We start from the raw sequence: 25,230 nt of genomic DNA, 5'->3' as shown, positions 1-25,230 counted from the left end.
AACACCCTCTTTGATCGAAAGGGGTAGGAGGGGTTAGAGGGGGCGGGCGGAAGTAAGAAGATCTGGTAGTAAGATTGGGAAGGTGACGGGGAGAGGGGGAGGGGGGAGGAAAGGGTCCAGGCCGAGAACGGACCGTAGAAGAGGTTAGAATACGTCTTCGGGACAAGAGGGGCGGGGCGAGAGCAGAAAACAAGGAACTCCGCCACCCCAGCGGAAAGCAGCAACGCCACCCAAACGCCGCCCAGATCGATGCGCCCGAGGAAATAAGCATTTTAGTTTGCTTATCGCTGTGCATTTCAGTTCAATGCCTCTTTCCCTCCCCCCCAACCCAACCCTCCCTCCACCCCCCCCCCCCCCATCCCAACGCTCTATTTTTTCTTCTCTGTAGACTTGTGGTTGTCATGCTGCGGATGGTCGCCTGATTCCTTTTTGCACGTTGCGTGTTTATACGGAGCTTTATTGCTCGTGGTTGTAATTGAAAGCTATGAGGAAGGGAGCAATTCATTGGCCCCTGTAGAATGAAGCTGTTGTTAAAAAAGAAAAAAAAAAAAACGCCATTACCCAACTACTAACGTCAAAACAAAGGTATGTTCAGTGTTACTAAATGATTTCCTACTTTCGTCTCACAGATGAAAAAGAATTCAGCGTAAGGGTAGCATTGCTCAGTCAGTGCGGAAGCCATTTGCATAGGTCACGGCGCGTGAAAACCCGCACTTTGAACGGGAAAGGTCGTACTGCTGCTGGCCCTCTCGTACCTCGAGCCCAGCACAGACTGGCAGCCTGCTGCTGGTGCTGGCAGCGCCTGAGTGAGTAAAGGGGAAGGCTTACAGACCCCCCCCCCCCTCTCTCCTTCATTCTTCTCCCCCCCCTTCAAATATGGCTTCCATGACACTGCAGGAGAGAGAAGGGTTACGTAACTTCAAGCACACGGTGCCATGATACCCGCTTGCTGCTGCTATAGTTGCTTGGGGTGTTGGCCAGCTCTCTCTCTCTCTCTCTCTCTCTCTCTCTCTCTCTCTCTCTCTCAATAGAGAGCGGTGACGGATTATTACTTTTAAAAACTGGTACTTAGTTTCAAGCAGTAGGGAGTATTGTATTTTCACGTGTCGAAAGGAATTCTCTCTCTCTCTCTCTCTCTGTCTCTCTCTCTCTCTCTCTGTCTCTCTCTCTCATTATATATGTATAACTGAATCACGAAAGTTAGTAACGTTTTATATATACATATATATATATAATATATATATATATATATATATATATATATATATATATATTATGTTGCAGGAAACCAATAAAATTTGGAAAAATATTTAAAGTTTGTATTTAAGCTTTCGGAGAGTACATTCTCCCTCTTTCAGAAATAACATACATGTATATAAAGTATAAATAAACTATATATATATATATATATATCTATATATATTATATATATATATAAGTGTCAGACTCACACTTGAACTGCTGAATCATGGATGAACTCCTTATACAGAAAATTTCCATAAACACTACCTGTTTCTGAGACCAGCGGGAATGGCCCATCAGCAGTTTTGTCGAACCCTCCCACACTGCTCCATCCACCTTTTTCATGGAGAGAGAGAGAGAGAGAGAGAGAGAGAGAGAGAGGGGTGAATGAATCTCAGTGCATTTTGGGATTCAGGCTGTCACGAATGAGCTTTTGTATAACCTAGGAAGTTCACCGCCCAGTGGCTTATTCACGATGCAGCATTACGTGTGTGAATATGACAGAGACTGTTGTCTTGTTATATATATATATATATATATAATATATATATATATATATATATATATATATATGTGTGTGTGTGTGTGTGTGTGTGTGTGTGTGTGTGTGTGTGTGTGTGTTCAAGTTATTATATTTATATAAAAATGCACACTAGATTGTCAGGTCAGAACATATCTTCTTCTGGGCGTCTGAGACTTGACATTTACAAAGTAGGAAAAGAGTATCAGAATATAATTATTATTATTCTCGTGGCCCTTTTTCCATTTCTCTGACGTCATTGGGTTGACTTGCAAGAATTGCGCAGAGGATTCCTGACACTTGATTACAGTAATTATGATAACAGATCCTAGGAGCGCCTCAGCGACGTGGTTGGTATGGTATTAGCCTCCCACCTCGGTGGTCGCGGGTTCGATTCTCGGCCATTCCATTGAGGAGTGAGAGATGTGTATTTCTGGTGATAGAAGTTCACTCTCGACGTGGTTCGGAAGTCACGTTGGTCCCGTTGTTGAATAACCACTGGTTCCATGCAACGTAAAAGCACCATACAAACAAACAAAACAAACAAACAGTTCTTAGGGGATGACTGCAACTTCAGTATACCATAAGACACATTTTGCACAATAGATTGGTGCATATGGGGCACTTTGTTTTCATGAGGAATGGTTGGACCCTGAGTACCGTAAGACTCGTTGCCCGCAGTGGGTACTAGTACCCGTTGGTGCAAATGAGCCCAATTTTATACAGAACCGTTGTTGTCGGTGAAACCCACATTGGCCCAAGGCAGAGTGGTTTGCAAACAATGGGTCTGGACCCATATATATATATATATATATATATATTATATATATATATATATATATATATATACACGTATATATATATATATATATATATATATATATATATATGTAAATACATTCGTCTGTTAAAACAGGATACATCTCAAGTATAAAAAGCCCATTAAAACACTCTGGTTTAAAGCTAAGGACTATATTTCGGGAAGTCAGCCTTAAACCAGAGTGTTTTAATGGGTCCTTTATACTTGATATATATGTATATATATATATATATATATATATATATATATATATATATATATATATGTATGTATGTATATTTGTATGTGTGTGTGTATGTATATTTAATGTAGGCTCAAAGGCCAACGTAGGTTTATGGAAAGATAAGATTCTTGTACAAATATTTTAACCACCAACGTGTAGTACCTTTTGCGTACGATAAGTCTTGCAGTACTCAAGACGCAATCATTCTTCAGGATCAGTTACCATAATTACTATATATAGTCAGTCTCAGGAATCCTCTGCACAAATGTTGCAAGTCAACTCAGTGACGTCACAGAAATGGAAAAAGGGAGCGAGAATAACAATACATTTATATTCTGATGCTCTTTTCCTACTTTGTAAATGTCAAGTCGTCTCAGACGCCCAGAAGAAGATGGGTTTGGACCAGACATTCAGATGTGAGCATTATATATATATATATATATATATATATATATATATATATATATATATATATATATATATATGTGTGTGTGTGTGTGTGTGTGTGTGTGTATATATATATACACATATACATATAATACATATATATTTATATATATAATTATATGTGTGAATGTGTGTATAATTACATACATACATTATATATATATATATATATATATATATATATATGTATTATATGTATATATATATATATATATATATATATGTGTGTGTATGTGTGTATAATTACATGCATTCATACAAGCATGAAAGGACATTTGTATCTTAATGCTTGTATATGCATCACGGTACTGTGATGAGAGAGAGAGAGAGGTGAATGGCGCGGTGTCTGTACGTGGGTTCAAACCTCTTCTGATAGGCATTCTGCGTAAATGCACGGAGCAACTGATGAGGAAGTTTTTTGCAGCAACTGTTCATCCACAATTCAACCGGAAAATGTACGAGTTTTTTCTTTTTTTTTTCTTGGGGAAACACCCTCCTACCGCCCCCCCCTCCTTCTGAGGGGGAACGGCTGAATGTTGCAAGAAAAAAAATTTATTTGGACGCCTAAAGTTCATCGAACTCCACAATCAACCAGTCTCCCAGTGTCTCCAATTATGCAATATAAGCTCTACGAACAATGTAGATTTATGGAAAAATAAGGTTTCTGTACAAATATACTATTGCTGAGGAATGTATAAAATATAGCCCATAACGACCAACGTGTACCTGTATTATAATAATAATAATAATAATAATAATAATACTTTGATACTCCTTTCCTACCTTGTAAATGTCAAGTCTCAGACGCCCAGAAGGACATAATATGATTTGGCCAGACATTCACCTCTCTCTCTCTCTCTCTCTCTCTCTCTCATCACATCACCGTGATGCATATGCAATCATCAAGCAACGAATGTCCTTTATTGCTTGTGTGTATGTATGTAATTATACACACACACGCGCACGCACTCACACACACACGCACACACACACACTCACATACACACACACACATATATATATATATATATATATATATATATATATATATATATATATATATGCACATACACATACATACATACGTGTATATATATATATATATACACTTATGTGTACACATATAAATTTCTGACTCACTCAGTGAACGAACCTCAGAAATATAAATTTGTGGAACACTTGCCCATGCATTCATGAATTCCATGTATTAAATACACACACACTTACACATATGTATAAACTGTATAGTTGGATATTTTCTTGCCCTTCGTTCTATTTTCAGCGCGAACTGATAAACATTTCTCTAAAACAGGTTTGCGTCTGAAATCATCGCGTAACATAGCCATCACGAGTGTCTGAGGGCGCTAAATGATACCATTGCACCATCTTGACAACAGTTGGTCTCCGATATATTTGAGGGGGTTGCATCATCTGTTTTTACAAGTCCGGCTCCATTTTTTTTTTTCAATATTTTTTTTTTTATCCCTCAGATTTCTCGGAACGCTTCGTCGTTGTCCTTTTGTATATTGGCTTTATTTGGATTATTATTATTGCTATTAATGGCATTTGCCCCGAAGCGCTTCCTTTCTATTTTCGTATTATTTTCTGGGACGTGAGAAAATGCCTTTTTTTTTATTTCTTATTTTTTTTTCTTCGCTTTTAAGGAAGGTTCTTTGCTCTCCTGCCATTAAATGCTCTTCTGTAATTTGTTTGGTCCCGTCCGAATTCCCTGTTGAATGTATATTGAATGTCGCTGTACCTTATTAGAATTATATATATATATATATATATATCTATATATATATATATCTATATATATATATATATCCTATACATATATATACATATAATATATATATATATATATATATATATGTGTGTGGTGTGGTCTGGGGGTATACAACAAAATATATATATATATATATATATATATATATATATATATATATATATATATAATATATATATATATATTACCTATGCTAATTTGAATGGTTGGGTCCGGGACATTAACCTATAAAAAAGTCTATTAATTGAGGTTGGGAGTGGAGTTACTTTGCTTATAAGGAAAGAATGAAGAATTGCATAACATTTTATATTAATCCCATGAATACTATTAAGGTTAGAAAGGTCTAGGCATCGTAATGCTATTGATTGAATTATATGAACACAGAAGAACGTAGCCAAATATAAAAGTAATGTTAAAAATACTGTCAAGAGATGCCTTGCTCGGTCACTTTTTAATACCTTTTTAAGAGGTTTTATTTTTAGTACACGTTTTATTTTTTATTCTGGTGTCGAAACTAGGAAGATTGGTTGACCACTTAAAAAAAAGACGTACAATTCTTTACTTTTTATCTTGAATTAGAAGTTGTGTTTAGCGAAGTGTGTCTATTTTTAGCGCAGTTTCAATTTTTACTTTTGAGTTTTATTTTAGTATCGAGTGCTAGAGGTTTTGGTTAACACTTTTGAAAAGAGCCCTATACTGCTTTGGCTTTTAAGTAATCGCTGTTGCGTGTAGCGAAGAATGGTTACTTTTAGCGCACTTTGTAAGTTTTTCTTTTTTGAATTTTGTGCTGTTATCGAATGCTGGAGGGATCAGTTACCCTTGTTAACAAAAGCCCTGGAATTCATTGCCTTTTTTCTTGAATTGGTGTATTTTTTAGCGTGTACATGGCACGGGCGGCCCAATGTCCTAAAATATCTTGTGCCCTCATGATACCCTTTCTTAATATGGAATGAAGAATTGAATGAGACAGACAGTCAATAAACTCCTTTATAATCAGGGGAAAATCCCTAAGGTGGTTACCAGACTGGGAGGAAAGGTCACTAACCTGACCAATCTGGAGATTGTTGCCCTCTTGGAGCGTACTGAATTCTCGCTGGGATTAAGTAATATTGCTTGGGATAGATGTCAGCCGGATTCACTTCTAGTTCAGGTTTGTTCAGCAGTCCAAATACTTCCCTTCAAAAGATGTTCTAACAGCCAAAGACGGGTTTGTATGAGCACTTATTTACTTATGTTTTCATTCATTCACTAACTTTACTGTTTGCGCCAAATATTGTTATCAAAAATTAATGAAGTCCCTCACGGGGGCGTCGTCAGTATTTTTTTGTAAACTTTGGCGACTAAAAGATGCCAGGGAGAGCGTTGCCCGGTAGGGGGGGATAGTGCCGTGGGTGCACCTCATAAGGTGCACTGCAGGCATTACATAAGATTCTTTGCAAGCAACCCCTTTCATTCCTTTTACCATACCTCCGTTCATATTCTCTTTCTTCCATCTTACTTCCCACCCTTTCCTAACAATTGTATCAACATTATTCTCACTGCTGAATGAGAATGACTAATAGTGTGATGGGTCCCCGCGATTGGCTTTTGGCCTAAATTTCATGTGCCACATCCACTTCCAAAAAGAGCTTTGATGTATCTTGAATCGTCTTGGGGGAAAATGCTAGTGTGAATCAGAATCCCTTGGATTACTGGTTATGTAAATTGAATGCGCTTGTGACAAATTATGCTGTTTGACAGATAAGATCTCATGGGCTAAAGGTTGGAGTGATAACGAAAGACTAGATTGATAGAGGCTGTTGGCCCTTTGGGTTTAGACGACCAGTAGTGACTTATTCCTCTCTCTCTCTCTCTCTCTCTCTCTCTCTCTCTCTCTCTTCTTTTTTCGTTTCTCCTTGGAGTATCTTTAAGTAAATATAGGTACGATTCAAGAGCAGTCGGCTGAAGTTTTATTGCATCCATATTGTGCAAAAGTGAGAGCTTTAACCACAGAATTTGTTAAGTGTATTAGACATAGCTATAATTTCTTGACATGATACATGAACCATGAGGTTGAGTGAAATCATTATTCATTAGATATTAATATATAATATTCAGAGGTGAGAAAGGAAAAATTGCCTTTCTTCTTCTGACAACAGAAAAAGAAAGACAGCTTTGGGAGGAATATTTTCATGAGGTCATGAGTGAGAGATATGAGAAGTGGGGTTTGTGGGCCCGGGGGGGAGGGGGGAAGGGGGGAAGGGGGCCCCCTAATTTGATTTATACACCAGAAGCTAACATGGACCTGAATTTGCATATGACAGATTTCACAGTGTTTTAAGCGGAATTTTGTCGATTTTAGAATAGAGCTTTAAAAAGCGTATTAGGAATCAGATGGCAGAATAGTTAGAACCGATACCATAAACGAAGTCACGGAAGTTCCATACGTTGTAGATGAGATAATGATGTGGCGAGAGAGAGAGAGAGAGAGAGCAGAATTTGAACACCCACCCAATTTGGTGACCCCCCGTACAGGGGTGGTCCCTTCAGTGCACCTCATGCGGTGCACTTTAGGCATTACCTCAGCTGCAACCCCTTTCGTTCCTTTTACTGGACCTCCGTTCATATTCTCTTTCTTTCACCTTACTCTCCACCCACTCCTAACAATTGTTTCATGGTGAAACTGCTTTGAGGTTTTCCTCCTATTACACTTTTTAGACAGCTGCAACCCCTTTCGTTCATTTTACTGGACCTCCGTTCATATTGTCTGTCTTTCATCTTACTCTCCACCCACTCCTAACACTTGTTTCAGACATTTCTACACTCGATTTCACTGTCAGCGCTGAATAGCCTCATAGGTCCCAGCGCTTGGCCTTGGGCCAAAATTCTATATTCCATTCCACTTTGGTGAGGATTACGAGTGGGGATTAGTGGAAGACGAAGGACAGGAAGGATTGGAGGCGGTGGATGACGACGAGGATGACACCTCCATTAATTAATTCAGTGGTCTTCGCCCCTGTATTTGGGTTGGAAAGATCACGAAGAAATCATCTTTTCTGTCTTGGTTTCGATGCTTCAGAAATAAACTCGGGTTTTTCGAGGTTTGCTCTGCTTTTTAGCAAGTTCTTGATCGTTATGATCAGGTTCCAGATTTGTCTTTTCTTTTTGTCCTTGTCGTGATACGTTTTATACCGATACTTGTGTATTCGTCCCATTAAAATGACTACGAAGTTTAAATATAAGCGCAATTAGGTTGTATACTTATGATTTATCCGCTACGGTACAATGTGCACATTAATTCTTTGAGTTGAGTGCCAATGAAATGTTCGTAGGCTTATGATTGAAATGACGCCATAAAAAGAAAGTCTGGACACATTTATGCTCAGTTGCGCGTGTTCCCCGACGAAAGACGCACGTTGGATTTCCCAAGGGCAAATTAAGACGCTGCTTGGTTAGTTTCGTCATTCTGAATCTGAATGTGGACACGTGTCAGCATGGTTCTGTAAGCTCGGCCTGTTTGTTTGCCGTTATTGATTCAAGTTGCACGATTGCTGTGACGAAAGTTGGGTGCTGAACAGTTTTAATCTGATTACTGTTCAGTGACATCACCGCTCTGTAAGCTCAGTGTTCATGTCATTTTACTTGCGTTGTTGGATGACGGCTGAAAGAGAAACTGGATGATTAGTGTGGAATAGAGCGAGCTTCTCAAGTAGCGTGTGGATTCGGGTCATTTGATCTATATCGAAGGACCAGCACCTTTTTAGTTTTCTGTAAAAGGAAACTATTGAGGTAGGTGAGAAACTTACCAACGCAAGGGAAAACGATCGAGTCGTATTTGAATCATCGCAAGTTGAAGGGTAACTTGACGTAACCATATATTTTATTTTTATATTTATTTTGTTTTTGAAGCTATTCTCTGTTCAAGCGCTCTACCTGGAAATGCTGGAATCATTCACACTCGCCTTCGGTAACGTTGGGTAGTTATTCTGCAGAGATATGCTGGAGTATTGCTGTCGTTTATGCTGCCATGAAAAATGAATCGCTAGATGATAGAGGTTGTCTGGTGTTTGTCAATGCTACCTCATCTCCCTCGCAGAGAACATTACCTTTCGATCAATTCTCGTACATTTTCTAATCGTTTCAAACTTCCGATTTTCCTGGTGTGTGAGCACGGACGGAATGGCGCTGTTTGGCAGGCGTCCCCGGCGCGATAATCGACGGGTCTAAATGATTTGTTACTGTAAATTCAAGTCCCACGCCATCTTTGGAGCTGCGCGATTGGTGGCTCTCGTATTCATGCAGCAGAACCGACAGAAGCGCCTCGCTTTGTTTGGGTTTGCGGGAGGGGGACCGGACCACCCGCTCGAAGTCGTGCCGTCGCCGCCGCCGCCTCTCGTTTTTGTATGTTTATGAAGTTCTTCATAATTATAAGTAATGTGCGGCTTTGTTTTCTGTTTTATGTTTTTTCTTCAAATAAACTTTTCCTCTTTTTTTTTTTCTCAAGCATGATGTGAGTTAAGACTCGATGCTGGATAGTGATGTGATTACGTTTTTTTCCTCTGTAGTAAGTCCCCTTTTTTTAGTTTTTGCAGTCTTATAGGTTTATGTTATTTGCGCTTGATGTTGTATTTTTCTTGATGTTGTATTTTACATTGTAGGCCATGTACTTGCAAGAACTGAAGAGATTACCGTCCGCTTTGTTTATTTTGTATTATGTCTCTTTGTGGACAAATTTGTACTAATAATTGTATATTTTTTTGTCAATAGACTAACTAACTAACTAGCAGCGCCTCTGCGTAATCAAACACAACCCTACTTTTTCGTTAACGGCTGCAACTCTTAGAAGTTGAATTCCTACCTTATCTCAGATTCCTCAGGTGTCAGAACAAACTGAGACCAGTTAGTTGTTCTTGCTCGTCAGCAATACGACGCACGTTTTAGGTGGTCATTTTAGCCAGAGACGCTCAGGTTGAACATCAAAAGAAATATAGAATTTAAAAAAAATCTTCATTTTTATGCATTCAGAGAAGCAGCGTATCTTGTAGAATGTGCTAGAATAATCTGGGCCAGGAGAATGAAAGTTGAACATGAAAATATGGGGTCACTCTAAAATATAGAATGCAAAATTAATCTACATTTTTATGCATTCAGAAAAGCAGTGCGTCTTGTAGAGCGTGTTTGAATAAGCTGGCCCGGGAGAATGAAAGTTGAATATGAAAATATGGGGTCACTCTAAAATTTATTAAAGAATGTTGACAGTTACGTAAGAAACAGGCTCGCCCACTTCTAGTACGGGTAACTTAATAGCATCCTGATAGCAGCATGCTCCATTAGCAGGCAAAGGCACGCAAAGCCATTCCTGGCAAACTGTTGGAGGAGAAGCGAGTTTCGCTCTGACTCAGCTGTTGAAAACAAGTTAGTAACTCAGTTGCCGAATGTTTGGCGAAGTTGTGCATGGTTGAGTGTGGTCAGTACTTGAAAGGGTGCTACGAGGTGCCCATCAGCTCACAAGCTACTTGAAAATACGTGGGGCCAGCAACTTTGCTCTAACATTGCTGTATGATAGTTCGGAGGGTAGCTCTTGCTGAAGTCATTCTCTCTCCAAGAGGAATATTATATATATATATATATATATATATATATATATATATATATATATATATATATATATATATATATATATGTAATAGTGTGGCACAGTGTCGTTATTACAAAAGGCAATAACTTTATAATACTTAAGAAAAAGGAACGAAACGGATAATAAAGAAGAAAAGAGAAAAGGGAATAAGATAATGATTTTTCTTAGCGAAGGGATTTTGTTACTCCAAACATTAGGCTTTTAGCCATTAGACATCTGGTTTTTCATCTCCCCCAAAAAGCCTCTGTCCGTACCAGCGATTAGTGACCAACAAGAGATATAGCCGACGAGGATATCGCCCAGGCATCTTCGAGAAATTGGAAACTACTCTCATTAGCGCCTATGACTAATCGGCGTTCCCTTCGTGAACAGGTCAAAGAGAGCCATCTGGCATACGTTAAAAAGGAATTCTATGACCCGTTGTTCAAAGGAGGGGAGTGCCGAACTCTTAAGTGCTCCACCCTCTCGAGATAGACCTAAGGACTTCGACGAATCAAAAGCCATGAGTGTTGGTCATAAGACAGCCCAAAAGAAGTATCAACGAATGACCTATGAGGTTACTAAAGGGATACGCCCCCAAGAAGCCAGGACGTGAAGAAGGAGGCGTATACAAATTCAAAGCCTACGAATCATTGTAAAAGACATGACAGGAAGGTGGTCTTGTATAATGTCTGTAGCCACTAAGACACAAAAAGTCTTTCAGAAAATGCCACACCCAGTCAGTATCCGAAAAATCCAAAGGCGGTGCTAAGGAGATTCCATCCTAACAAAAAGGGCAGACAGGGAGAGAGGAGAGCAGAGAAAAAAGGGGAACAGAGAAGTCGAGAGAAGATAACGACAAAGAGGGGAACGAGGAGAACAGTGGCGCGAAGCAAGGCAGAGGAGAGAGAGAAAGACAGAAGAATCCCCAGAAGAAGAACAGGTGCAAAAGTGTGGTGTGCGAATCAATCAAAGACAGTGAAAGTGACAATCAATACTCAGTAAAATTCCCTCGTGCCTATAGACTCGTAATTGCAACAAGTGCCAATTAAGTTTTATCAGTCCAAGAGCCCCGTAACTCAGAAGGTGAAAAACATTTGTAAGAACCCCTAACGAAGAATAAACTTAATGCAAAGAAACATATCAATTGATTTCTCATCCAAAAATTAGAACCCTTTTAACGAATTCCAGATTAAGAACATTGAGCAAGACAAGAAGAATTTATATAAGCCTAATTCCCCAAAGTACAGCCTCCACGGCGCACGTTACCTTAGATCTGTGCGAAGAAAGTAAGTACCAGCACAGATAAATTGGTGGCAAAGCGATGGGATACGATGAGATAAAGATTGATATAGTGACAAGATTAATTGATGTCGAGCGGTAAGGATAGGAAGAGACAAAAGACACAGCAAAGAAATGGTGATTAGCGACGTGATACGAAGACACGAATGACAGTTAAAAACAGCGGCAGCGAAACAGAATCAAAAGTTTAGTGTCGGCATAAGAGATTTCAATTCATTCACGCCACTCGAAATAGAAAGTTCTCCCCTAAGACAGTACCAGTGCTTCCCCAAATTCAAAGACAGTTATCGAGTCGTAACAATAAAAGCGCTCCAAAAAAAAGCACCCACACTTCACGAAGAAAAGCTCCACTCCGAAGAACAAGATCAGGCGTTTTACCAGAAGAACAAGATGTCGAAAGCATAAGGCAAATATATCAAGAGGAAAGAAAACAATCCCGAAAACGCATCCGTCAACGCAATCCTGCTCTGAGAGGAAAGAAGAGAGAGAGAGAGGTCCCCTTTCCCGAAGAGAAGAAGAGAGAGAGAGAGAGGGGGAACCAACACATCATTCAACGCGCTGGTAGGCGAACGCAAGCTGTCAGACGTAAACCCGGGTGTCGAAGACGACGAAAGAAGTTAAGTCCAAATAAATGTCCCACACTTACATAACATTAAACTTTATTAAGAGTAAATTACGCGATTAACATTTCAGTTAGACAATTCCTGGTATTTCAAGATTAAAAGATTTTCACACTGAACCTTTTTTTTTTTGGCAACGAAACTCTATATTTCTTCATTTTACTAATTATAACTAATCAGCTACTAAGACCTTTTCCCGAACATTTGTATTTACTAACCAATAACTTTAAATTTTAATTCTAATTTTGATTGTGTCATTTTATGTTATTTTTTGTGTGATTTTGGTTGTTTTTTGTGATTTCTTATACTTTGATTTTTTTTGTTTTAGTATTTGCTTTTTTACTTGTTACGTCGAGTGAACGTTTACTTGTTTTTATTTTGTTTGTTTAGGATAACAAGGGTAATTCACGGGAGGTCTCTCGTTAGCGTACAGTTTACGGTCAGTTCAGTATCGTTTTACCAGTACTGTTAAGAGGGTTTTGTTGTTGTTTAAGAATCTTACGGTAACGTAAGACTTTGAGGATATTTCTGGGGAAAATTCTTTTATTTTATTTTGGTGATCGAATATTTAAGCAAAAACAGTTTATTGTTATTATCATTATTTTCTTTTTGGGATATTACTGTCATAACTTTGATACTTTTAATGATACTTAGTACTTAAGAAAATTTCCATTAACGAGTCGATGGTCAAAGGGAGACCGACTCCTTATCAGAACGTAAGATCGCCTGTGCTCACGAGAAGTCAAACAAGGAAATTAACCATGCCGGAAGGTACAGAGTCCGCGAATTCGAGCGCAGCGGTAATGGGAACACATAAGGGACATGTAATTAATCACATAGCTAAATTTTGTGGAAGAAAGGATGGTCAGTTAGCTTGTAACTTAGAGAACTGGATAGAGCAAGTGGAGACACGCCTAGACAGCATAACGGGGACAGATAGAGAAAAGCTTATTGAAGCGAAGCCAAGAGTTATCTTGATTTGGAAGCCGGAGGAGACTTAGAGCGATACGTCCACTCCGAGACTTACCGAGATCTTAAGAATTGGGAAGAATTGAAACGGTATTTTAGGAAGGTTTATTCCACAGTTGGTGAAAGAGATCCAGTTACTAGCTTGGCAAGGATAGTGCGTCAATTTAAGTTAGACGAAAGACGTTATCAAGAGTTTAGCTCTCAGTTGTATAACAATATGAATGAATGGGGTAACTTCATAAAATCCACAGGTTGGATAGAGGTAGAAGGAGGCAAGCAAAAAATGCTAATGAGTCATGTTAAAAAAATATTTAGACTAGCAATAATGATTGGAAGCCTGCCAACAGAAGTCATTGCAAGGATGACCCGTAAGTGGGAGACATCCGATGATGTAGCAGAGATTGAAGAGGAGGAAACAAAAATCCTGGGTAGAAGACCTGAAGGGAATCCTATATACAGACCTTTAGTCGCTATAGGACAAAAAGAAAGGGGTCCAAATAGATCTAGGACACCATCTAGAAATCAGAATAAGATACCAGGTAAATCTTCTCAAGGAGGATTTTCGACAGTCACGTGTTATAACTGTCAGAAGAGAGGACATTATGCCAGTGACTGCCGAGGGATGGCCTTCTGTCCTTTCCATAAGAGAACAGGACATAGTGCTCGAGAATGCAGAAATAAATTTGTTTCAACTCCTAGAGGTAGATCTCAGTCGAGAGGCAGAGGTAGAAACCAAAGTCAATCTCCCCCAGTTAGAGGAAATAGGGATTCCGTCCCAAATAGATATGCTAATCAAACAGCAAGTATAGGGTATCAACCAGTTCAGTCAATGTCAGACGACGCAATGGGAAATTTTCTGCTTACTGGTACAATGGATCTTCCTCTATAACAGAGAGAACGTCCGGAATGTCAAGGCTAAGCCCAGCTACACAGGTTAGCAAAGTTGATGTAGGGAATGAATATAATTATAGACCATTATTTCCAGCACATGTCGGTCTAGAGAAACCTATTGTTACATTCTTTGATACAGGTAGTCCTAAGAATATAATGTCAGAAAAGGTGTATCGATTGTATTTTTCTCACTTAAGTTTGAACACAGCAGTAGATTGTAGAATCACAGACGTCCAGGGTAATGATATCCACGTAATTGGACAGTTAGATTTTCCATTCAGGCTAGGAAGAATTGCTCTAAGAGAAAAGGTTCTGGTAGCCAGAGATATACAATTAGCTTTTGCTCATTTGCTGGCTAGACAAGGGATAAGCATTGATGCCCCTAGAGAACAACTAGTGATTAACAACGGTCGTGAGATTTCTAGAATACCATTATGCAAGTCAATTAAAAGAACCCAGACTCAAGAGAATCCCACACTGAAAGGTATCTTAAAGAAGGATAAGACAGAGGGAAGATATCCAGAATGCATTACGAGTTCGCAACAGATCATTAACCTTTTAGAATCAAATCAATGCACTTATTTAAAGTTAGAAAGGGAATTAAGACTTAAACCAGGAGAAAGTACGTGGGTAGAATGTACAGTAAATCCAATTTTTGAAGGGAAGGAAATTCTCACGCTTAGTGAAAAGTCGCAAGTAAATGGAATACATTATTCTTCTAGTTTACATGAAGTTAGACAGAGCAAAATAGCGTTACAGATTACGAATAACAGAGGAGGAAAGGTTAAATTAACACCAGGTACAGAGATAGGCCTAGCAGAAGTATACTCTATACCTATCCGAGTTGTAGAAAGGGAAACGGTAGCCGCGATCCGTAAAGGAAATGAAAATTACGCTCAGGACATAAAACTGAGAAGAGCTAAGATAGAATCTCATTTAAAGGGCATTAAGGAAAACCATGTTAGAGAAGAATTCATAGACTTATTGTGCGAATATAAGGATATAGTCGCTCTAGACGGCGACACCTTGGGAAATACACGCGAAATAACGCACAAGATAGACATTCCATCAAACACAAACCCAATTTACATACCAGCCTATAGAGTAGCACATTCCCAGAAGGAGATCATTGAAAGAGAAGTACAAAGAATGAATAGGCAAGGAATAATAGAACCATCTAAATCCCCATGGTCTTTTCCACTTTTGCTAGTTCCTAAAAGGGACAAAACTTATAGAATAGTTGTGGATTTCAGGAAATTGAACCAAATTACTGAAAAGGATCCTTATCCAATGCCGTCAATGCGAGATCTTATCGCTACTATAGGGTCCAAGAAGTACTTCACCACTATAGATTTATTGCAGGGATTCTTGCAAATCCCTCTAGACGAAGAAAGTAAACCTTTGACTGCTTTTTCCACTAGTAACGGCAGATACCAGTATGTAAGAATGCCCTTTGGTCTAAAGTCAAGCCCGGTAACTTTTGTAAGATTAATGGATAAAATTTTGGGCGATATACTAGGCAAGGACGTACACTGTTACATAGATGATTTGGTAATAGCAACAGATACCATAGAGGAACACATAGACTTAGTCAGAGAAGTCCTAAAGAGATTAAGAAAAGCCAACCTGAAGCTTAAACTAAAGAAGTGTAACTTCCTTAAAAGGAAAATAGACTACCTTGGTCATACACTAAGTGAAAAGGGCGTAGAAGTAAACGACTTAAAGATTAAGTCCATCACGGAATATCCTACACCTCAGTGCAAGAAGGACGTAAAGTCATTCTTAGGTTTAGCAGGTTTTTACCGCAAATTCATAGGGAATTTTGCAGTCATATCAGCTCCACTAACTGAACTTTTAAAGGAACACGTATCATTTGTATGGACAGACGAGCAGCAAGAAGCATTTGATGAATTGAAAGAAAGATTAACACATCCCCCAGTACTTAGCTTCCCAGACTTTGGCAAGGAATTCTTTTTAGCCACGGACGCAAGCCACATTGGTATAGGAGCATGTTTAATGCAAAGACAAGATAATAAGTATAATGCCATAGCTTATTACAGTAGGAAATTAAAGCCCTCAGAAGTGAACTACTCAGTAACAGACCTCGAGTCTCTAGCTATAATAGACGCTTTAAAGCATTTCAGATATATCATTTTTGGTTACAAGATAACCGTGTTCACGGATCATTCAGCCGCAGTAGAAATGCTAAAGAACCCTAATTTTTCTGGTTCATGACAGCCCAAGATTATGATATAGAGGTGAAATATGTCCCTGGGAAGACGAATAAGGTAGCAGATGCATTATCAAGATATGTGTCACAAGGTGATAGTATAAATATGATAAGTAAAGAAGAAGAAAAGAATGAAACAATGTGCAATGACGTAAATGTACTCACCATGCATTATACAGAGGAGCTTTCCCGGCAAAATTTCATAAGGGAACAAGAAAGAGATGAAGATATAAGGGAACTGTTCAAATACGTTAGAAACGAAAGAAAATTTAGCCAACAAGAATTAACCGAACTAGGTAGGAAGGTTGGATGTCCCACAGATGCACTAACGGACATAGATGGCGTATTAATTTGGATGTGTCACGAATATGATCCATTTGGTCAATTTCTAGGTGTACTGCACAAAAGATTAGTACCTAAGAGTCTAAGAAACAAGGTCATTGAGCTAATGCACGACGATGACATGAGAGCTCACCCAGGAAGGGATGAGACAATTATATTAATCCAGAAAACTTTCCATTGGAAGGGAATCCACAAGGATGTTAGTAATTATGTGAAGAGCTGCAATACATGCAACAGCTACAAGGGAAGAACAGACAAGGAAGTACCACTAGGGTAAAGTATCCTATCCCACAGACTCCTTTCGAAAGAGTATCTATTGATCTTATCACTAATCTTCATACCACGAGTAAAGGGAATAAGAATATACTAGTATGTATCGACGCGCTCACGAGTATACAGAGTTGGTACCACTAACTAGTAAAAGTGCCAAGGATTGTGCAATCGCTCTTCTTCGATAAGATATTTTGCAGATATTTCTGCCCACAGCTCATTATTTCTGATAATGGGACGAGTTCAACAACTCGTTAGTTCAAGAAATGTGTAACGCCTTTAAGGTAGAAAAGGTAGCGATACAGCCGTATCACCCAGCTAGCAATGGCTTGGTAGAAAGGAATAACAGAAAGGTTTTTAGGACGTATTACGTCACACAGTAGGACAGGATCCTGACTGGGACGTCAATTTACCTTAGTCCAATTATCATTAAATGCAAGGCATCATACGAGTATTCGAGCAACTCCCATAAAACCTTTGATGGGATATGAACCCAGATTACCTTATGCATGGCTGAATCAGCCAATACAGCCTAATTACTCTGAAGATATCATGAAGATAAGAATCGGAAACTTTAAAGTAATCCACAAGCAATTGCACAAGAATCTAGAAGAAGCCCAGCAGAATATGATAGAGAAGCATCAAGAAGGATTAAGGCCTGTAGACTACAAGAAAGGGGATGAAGTCTATATTAAGAAGGAAGTAAGAAGTGGTATTAATTATAAGTTAGCCACAAAATTCACAGGACCATACAAGGTCGTAGACGTACAAGAAACTAAGATAAGGGTTAAGAAAATGAATAACCAAATGCCTTCCACATATGCTGAATCATTAGAAGAAGAAGAATTTTGGATAAACAAGGACAAGGTCAAGAGAACCAAAGAAGTTGAAGAATCCAAAATGACAGAGACGTCAGAAGACATTTCAGAAGAAGGAATTAGATATAACCTAAGAAATAGAAGAGTCACTTTTCAGTGAAACAGAAGAACAAACCCATTAATTCATCCCATTATTCCCATGTATTTATTTGATTTTATTGCTGAGTTTACCTTCATCGGTCGACTTAGGAATAATCTTTTATTGTTGCAATTCTTACTTTAATTAGTCGGTTTGTAGCAAAATTTTTGAGTTACGTGCACTAACTTCAAATTTATTTTGACTTGAAGGGAAATACTTGGGTATGTAAGAAACGATTCAATGCGTAGTATAAGAATTTCAAGACGTATACTAAGTTTAATTGTTCCATAAGAACATTCTTAGAAGTAAAAGAATAAATAAGACGGGTTAAGATAGACATTAAGAAATTTTAAGATAAGAGAATTCGTTTCAGAAATGACTTAAGATATCGAAGGGGTAATTAATACACTTACTTTGTTCAAATCCATAAGATGTTGATTGATGAAAACTTACTAATAAGATATTAATCGATGAAGACTCACTAACAAGATGTTAATTGATGAAGACTCATTAACAAGATAGTAGTTGTTGAAAACTTACTAACAAGATATGGATTGGTGAAAACTTACTAATTGTTGTCACAGTAGAAGAAACCTACAAGTATTAACCACTAACCGGTTCCTTTAACCGAGTTGCCAATTTTGTTTTAGTATCAAGCAGTGAAGTTATATTGTTTAATGTACAAGGTTACTCAGAAATTACAGTAAGAATGTCCAATGAAATTTTGCATAAACACAATACACAATCTCAGTAGGAAGTCAAGGACACCCTTGTTATTGCATACAAATACACAAGGATATTTTCTCCCAGGACTTGTCACCAAGTAGCAGGTCGCAGCAAACAAGAAGCCATCAAGTGTCGTCAACGAAGAACGAAATTTATTTTTCCATAAAGAAAGACGATATCCACCTAGATAGAATAGGACTGAGGACTGAACCAATCATATACTGTAAACTTGGATAGTTACCATTATTTTTTGCTTGTACCATGCATTTATATAACTTATGACTTAAGGGCTTATGTATGTTAAACTTTCAGTTTTCTTGTTTTTTTGGTGATTTATTTTGTTTGCATTCAGTTTCACGTTTCTTAATGTGATTTACTCAGATTTGAATTCAGTTTGATGATTCTTTTAATATTACTTAATCAAGTACTTGTTCATATTCATGTTCATTTTTTTTATGTTTCTCTGAATGTTACTTACTCAAGAATTTATTCATGTTTACATTCAATTTTGATTGTTGCCCTTAACGTTACTTGATCAAGGATTTGCTCATGTTTACATTCACTTTTGATGTTTTTTGAGTTGAAGTTTCAATATGATTTCCAAGAAGCATAAGTTAGGAGTCCTCTTGTAGGTATAATATTTGCTTCAGCTTAGTTAACGCTGTCGGAGTCAGCGAGGTAGCAGGCCGAGACTGTAATAGTGTGGCACAGTGTCGTTATTACAAAAGGCAATAACTTAATAATACTTAAGAAAAAGGAACGAAACGGATAATAAGGAAGAAAAGAGAAAAGGGAATAAGATAATGATTTTTCTTAGCGAAGGGATTTTGTTACTCCAAACATTAGGCTTTTAGCCATTAGACATCTGGTTTTCATCTCCCCCAAAAAGCCTCTGTCCGTACCAGCGATTAGTGACCAACAAGAGATTATAGCCGACGAGGGATATCGCCCAGGCATCTTCGAGAAATTGGAAACTACTCTCATTAGCGCCTATGACTAATCGGCGTTCCCTTCGTGAACAGGTCAGAGAGAGCCATCTGGCATACGTTATAAAGGAATTCTATGACCCGTTGTTCAAAGGAGGGGAGTGCCGAACTCTTAAGTGCTCCACCCTCTCGAGATAGACCTAAGGACTTCGACGAATCAAAAGCCATGAGTGTTGGTCATAAGACAGCCCAAAAGAAGTATCAACGAATGACCTATGAGGTTACTAAAGGGATACGCCCCCAGGAAGCCAGGACGTGAAGAAGGAGGCGTATACAAATTCAAAGCCTACGAATCATTGTAAAAGACATGACAGGAAGGCGGTCTTGTATAATGTCTGTAGCCACTAAGAAAGACACAAAAGTCTTTCAGAAAATGCCACACCCCAGTCAGTATCCGAAAAATCCAAAGGCGGTGCTAAGGAGATTCCATCCTAACAAAAAGGGCAGACAGGGAGAGAGGAGAGCAGAGAAAAAAAGGGAACAGAGAAGTCGAGAGAAGATAACGACAAAGAGGGGAACGAGGAGAACCAGTGGCGCAGCAACAGGCAGAGGAGAGAGAGAAAGACAGAAGAATCCCCAGAAGAAGAACAGGTGCAAAAGTGTGGTGTGCGAATCAATCAAAGACAGTGAAAGTGACAATCAATACTCAGTAAAATTCCCTCATGCCTATAGACTCATAATTGCAACAAGTGCCAATTAAGTTTTATCAGTCCAAGAGCCCCGTAACTCAGAAGGTGGAAAACATTTGTAAGAACCCCTAACGAAGAATAAACTTAATGCAAAGAAACATATCAATTGATTTCTCATCCAAAAATTAGAACCCTTTTAACGAATTCCAGATTAAGAACATGAGCAAGACAAGAAGAATTTATATAACGGCCCTTAATCCCCAAAAGTACAGCCTCCACCGGGCGCCACGGTTACCTTCGATCTGTGCAGGAAGAAAAAGTAAAGAATAAGTTACCAAGCACATATATATGTATGTATATATATATATATCTATATATATATATATATATGTGTGTGTGTGTGTGTGTGTGTGTGATGTGTGTATGTATGTACGTATATGCATATAACCTTTGTTTTTTGCTTTGAAAGACCCTAATCGAACCCAGTTCATGAACTTTCCAACACCCTCCTTGGTCTGATGTGTCGTGTACGCAATGCCTTTTATTTATTTTTTGTTTTTTTGCCGTATTTTCCCCAAATCTGTTTTTGCAAATGTAAATTTTTATCTCTCCTCTTAGCTTTTGTATTTTTATTTCAAAATTGTTCTCTCGGCCGCTGCGAGAGTGGTTTCCTAAATAATGCGGACACTGAACTGTCTAGAAACAAACAAATATCCTTTCACTTTCTCTTCTCACCTTCTTATCTCCCTACTTTACCCCATATAAGTCCTTTTGTTCTCCAAATATGTCTCTGACAGTTCGCCTGCATAAGACTCTCTCTCTCTCTCTCTCTCTCTCTCTCTCTCTCTCTCTCTCTCTCTCTCTCTCTCTCTCTCTCTCTCACTAACCAGCATAGCTTAAAACAGGTTCCTATTTATTTTATTCATTTCTTCTTGCTCCCCTGTTTATAGTATTAACTAACTATCATATTGCCAGGTTACCCTTAACAGCACTCCTGTCAATCACAATATACATCTTTTATTCTTTCAGTGGCCTCCATATGCTACCAGTAAATGATTCCTCGTATTTTTCTATTAAAAAAAAACAAGAGCCCGTGCCACCACAAGGTTGTTTAACCATAAACCTAAGTCCAGGATCAGGATCATCATCCTTGCTTTTACCATTTTTTATTTTATTGTATTTGTGATTTTTTTTTTTTTTTTTTTTTTTGCAAGTCAGTCACCCTACAGCTTTCAGTATCAATTGGTCTAGGTCTAAAACTTGTACTGGCATAAGGCCAGCTACGCTGGAGAGCAAGAGCCCGTGCTGGCACAATCCCAACTTGGTTCAACACCTATAACAAATATTTAGCTTTTAACTGTTCCGTTGTTGGGATCCCTTGTGGCATTAGCCTATGACACATTTATTTTTACCCCTTTCCCTTTCTGCCTCGTGGCCTTTCCCCCTGGCGTGTTACATCGTCCCAGGTAGATCTGATCAAGCTTTTGTAGTTCACTGTCAGTTTTATTGTCATCCTCGGCAGCTTCTTTTACCTTTTACGACTTGCACGTACAACCAGTTGTACCCATTCAACTTATATTATATATATATATATATATATATATATATATATATATATGTATATTATCTATAGTATATATATTATATATACATATATATATATATATATATATATATATATATAATATATATATATATATAATACGTATATATGTATATATATATATATTATATATATATATATATATAGAGAGAGAGAGATGAGGAGAGCGAGATTGCGAGAGAGAGAGAGAGCGACGAGTGGAGAGGGAGAGACAGAGAGAGTGAGGGAACTGAGAGAGAGAGAGAGGAAGTGAGGCCCGAGAGAGACGAGAGAGAGAGAAGAGAGAGAGAGAGAGAGGGGACGTATATGTTTTGTTTGTTTGTGTATTTATGCCACTAACATGCTAATCTTACTAGTCTGTGTAAAAGTCGTGGCTAAAAATATTAGTTTTTGGTCATAGAAATAGTCCTGTAGTTCTCTATAATCAAAAGTTGTAGACACTATTTATATCAAAAGTAACGATAACAAAAATGCTTTTAATGGTGCTGGAAGATGATTTTTAAGAAATACGTCACAACCACTGCGTAGAACATAATTTTACTTATTCATCCAGTGACTAGCGAGAACAATGACTCATTGCAAGTCATTACTTAATGCCTTTGATTGTGTGGTATAATGAAACGTTTTTCCGCGATAAATACCTTAAAAACAGGAGGAATGAGAGAATAATGGTATATCTAGTGTGAGAACTCGTTAGAGGTATAGCTGCAACCCCTTTCATCACTTTTACTGTACTTCCGTTCATATTCTCTTTCTTCCATCTTACTTTCCCCCCTGTCTTAACAATCGCTTCGTAGTGCAGCTGCTTTGAGGTTTTCATCCTGTTACACCTATCAACCCTTTTACTGTCAGTTTTCATTTCACTGCTGAATGACCTCATAGGCCCCAGTGCTGGGTCTTTGGCCTAAATTCCATATTCAATTCAATACAGCCAAAGGTAAAATCCTTTGGCACAGTCGAGAGTCTCAATGCCGCTAACACAGGCTCCAAAGTATGTTGCAAGTTGCTAATAATTATGCGTTGGTTTTTGGGATGAAGTCGACGAACCAGCACCCATGGATGCGCTGGTCACGTTTGCTAAACGGTTGATATCTCGAGTTCGCCTGCGTTCAGTACCTGTACATGTTTGTTAAAAATGAGGATACTCGCTCTGTCTTACTGCCTACCGAGAATGCCATCTTTAAAGACTTGCAAAGAACCTGAGTCACTGAGTATCGATTTTGGACCTGTGCATTCGGCTCGATTTTTGTCTAACGCGTAAAATAAGAGGCGGTAAAAAGGAGAAGAAGAAGAAGAAGAAAGCGTTAAACCAAGATGACCAAGTAAGATTGCACGGTGACAGATACCTTTCATTGGATATTTTGGGGGGCTTGGGAATTCGCCCCAAGCGAGTCCTATCATAGATTGCCTGTCGTAGATTAATCCATTTGTTTTGGTGAAGCCTTATCATCCCCGCAAACTGGTTCTGCTGATGACCGGGGTAAAACTTGCAGCGGTAAAATATTTTGTTTTTCTTCGTTTCTTTCGCTTTGTATACAAACATTCAGTGTCGATACTTTTACAATATACGGAAATAAGTTTGATAACGAAAAAAAAAAATCGTCTCTTTCGCATTGTTTACAAAGTCATTGTGTATATTTTTACTATATATGGAAATAAGTTTGATATTGCAAAAAAAATGGAGTTCTAAGGTACTAATGATTCCCTTCCCCCCCTGGGCGACCGTTTCAATGGAGAGGAAACCTTATGAAAAGGTAACATAACGATGGATATTTACCTCCATGTGTTAATAGCCTTGACTTATGTCGATTGCATGAAACCTTACACAGTTATGAGGAAGTTGAGGTGAGGCCGTAGCTGGCACTGGCTCCTCTACTTACCTTTCATTATCTGTTCCACTGGCACTTACCGGTGTCTAATGGCCGTTACGATGTAATACGCGCCGATCTTCCTTATTGAAAAGTATCCGGTGTATAACTTTGTGCAAAGAAAGATAATTTTTTTCTTATTATCCCAAGCGTTGATTACGATGCAAGCGTTCTTATATATAGTCCGCGTGCGCGTCAGATTTGTCACGTTCCGTAAAAGACAAAGCCATTGTTATACAAAGCGGTGCAGCACGAGCTGGACGAGGTAAAGTCTAAACGTGAAGTAAGCGCCTCAGTGGCGTGGTCGGTGTGGTGTTGGGGTACCACCTTGGTGGTCGCGAGTTCGATTCTCGGGCATTCCATTGAGGTGTGAGAGATGTGTATTTCTGGTGATAGAATTTCACTCTCGTCGTGGTTCGGAAGTCACGTAAAGCCGTTGGTCCCGTTGCTGAATAACCACTGGTTCCATGCAACGTCAAAACACAAAACAAACAAAACAAATCAACGCGAAGTATATGTTTCATGTAGGCTGTTAACACACACAAAAAATACTTGTATACACATTCTTCCGTAATCGGAGGCTTGAATACCCTAATGGCATTCAGAACGTGATGATTAGGCCTATTTAGGTAGTTTCATCGGATTGGAATGAAGAAATGTGCGCCTTAGGCCTACTTCCAGAAAGAAGATCTGGTAGAGAGAGCATATCGTACTTTGAAACGTGTCAAGCATGTAATTGAGATAGTTTAAGCAAAACTTGAAATGCGGAAACTACTTTATATAAATGATAAGCATGGACAACATAATGTTAATCAGTCCCTTTCTACTCTGAATAGTGGTATTCAGGAATGCGATTCTTATATCCCTCTTTGAATAATATAATTCAACGTCCGCAAGACATCAATTAATATGTATTACTTTCAGTCATTGACTTCATCATTCCTGGATTAAATTGGTTTAATTACCAGAATAATATTCAAGAACATGAAAAGAATATCGGTCGAAACCGGAAATCTTTGCCAAGACTTCAAAACAGGTTTTGAGCGAACCGTCGATTATTGTGGGAGGCATTTTGAGACTTTCAGTTTTCTGTTACGTTAAAAAAAAATGTTTTTGAACAGCATAGCCTAACTAACATAGATTTAACTTCTGTTACACAATACGAGGTCGTCGAATGTCTTTGAACAACATAGCCTAACT

At 38.5% G+C, this 25,230-nt stretch overlaps 1 protein-coding gene across 6 annotated transcripts in view; it reads left to right on the top strand.

Annotated features, from left to right (window-relative positions):
- LOC135202299 (ecdysone-induced protein 75B-like) overlaps nt 1-25,230 on the top strand; it is a 334,911-nt gene that overhangs the window by 295,246 nt on the left and 14,435 nt on the right. The window contains exon 1 of one of the 6 annotated variants that reach the window (XM_064231622.1): nt 8,425-8,471. The exons of 3 other annotated variants lie outside the window; for them this stretch is intronic. The gene's annotated coding sequence lies outside the window, so the exon portion shown is untranslated. Of the gene's footprint in view, nt 1-8,424; nt 8,472-8,578; nt 8,878-25,230 lie in introns of those variants that run through there. 2 more of the 6 variants (XM_064231624.1, XM_064231621.1) reach the window with 2 other exon arrangements.

The sequence above is a fragment of the Macrobrachium nipponense genome, chromosome 30, assembly GCF_015104395.2.
Source record: "Macrobrachium nipponense isolate FS-2020 chromosome 30, ASM1510439v2, whole genome shotgun sequence".
Taxonomy (NCBI): domain Eukaryota; kingdom Metazoa; phylum Arthropoda; class Malacostraca; order Decapoda; family Palaemonidae; genus Macrobrachium; species Macrobrachium nipponense.
Note: the sequence above shows the minus strand (reverse complement) of the source record. Positions and strands in the feature narration are given on the sequence as shown.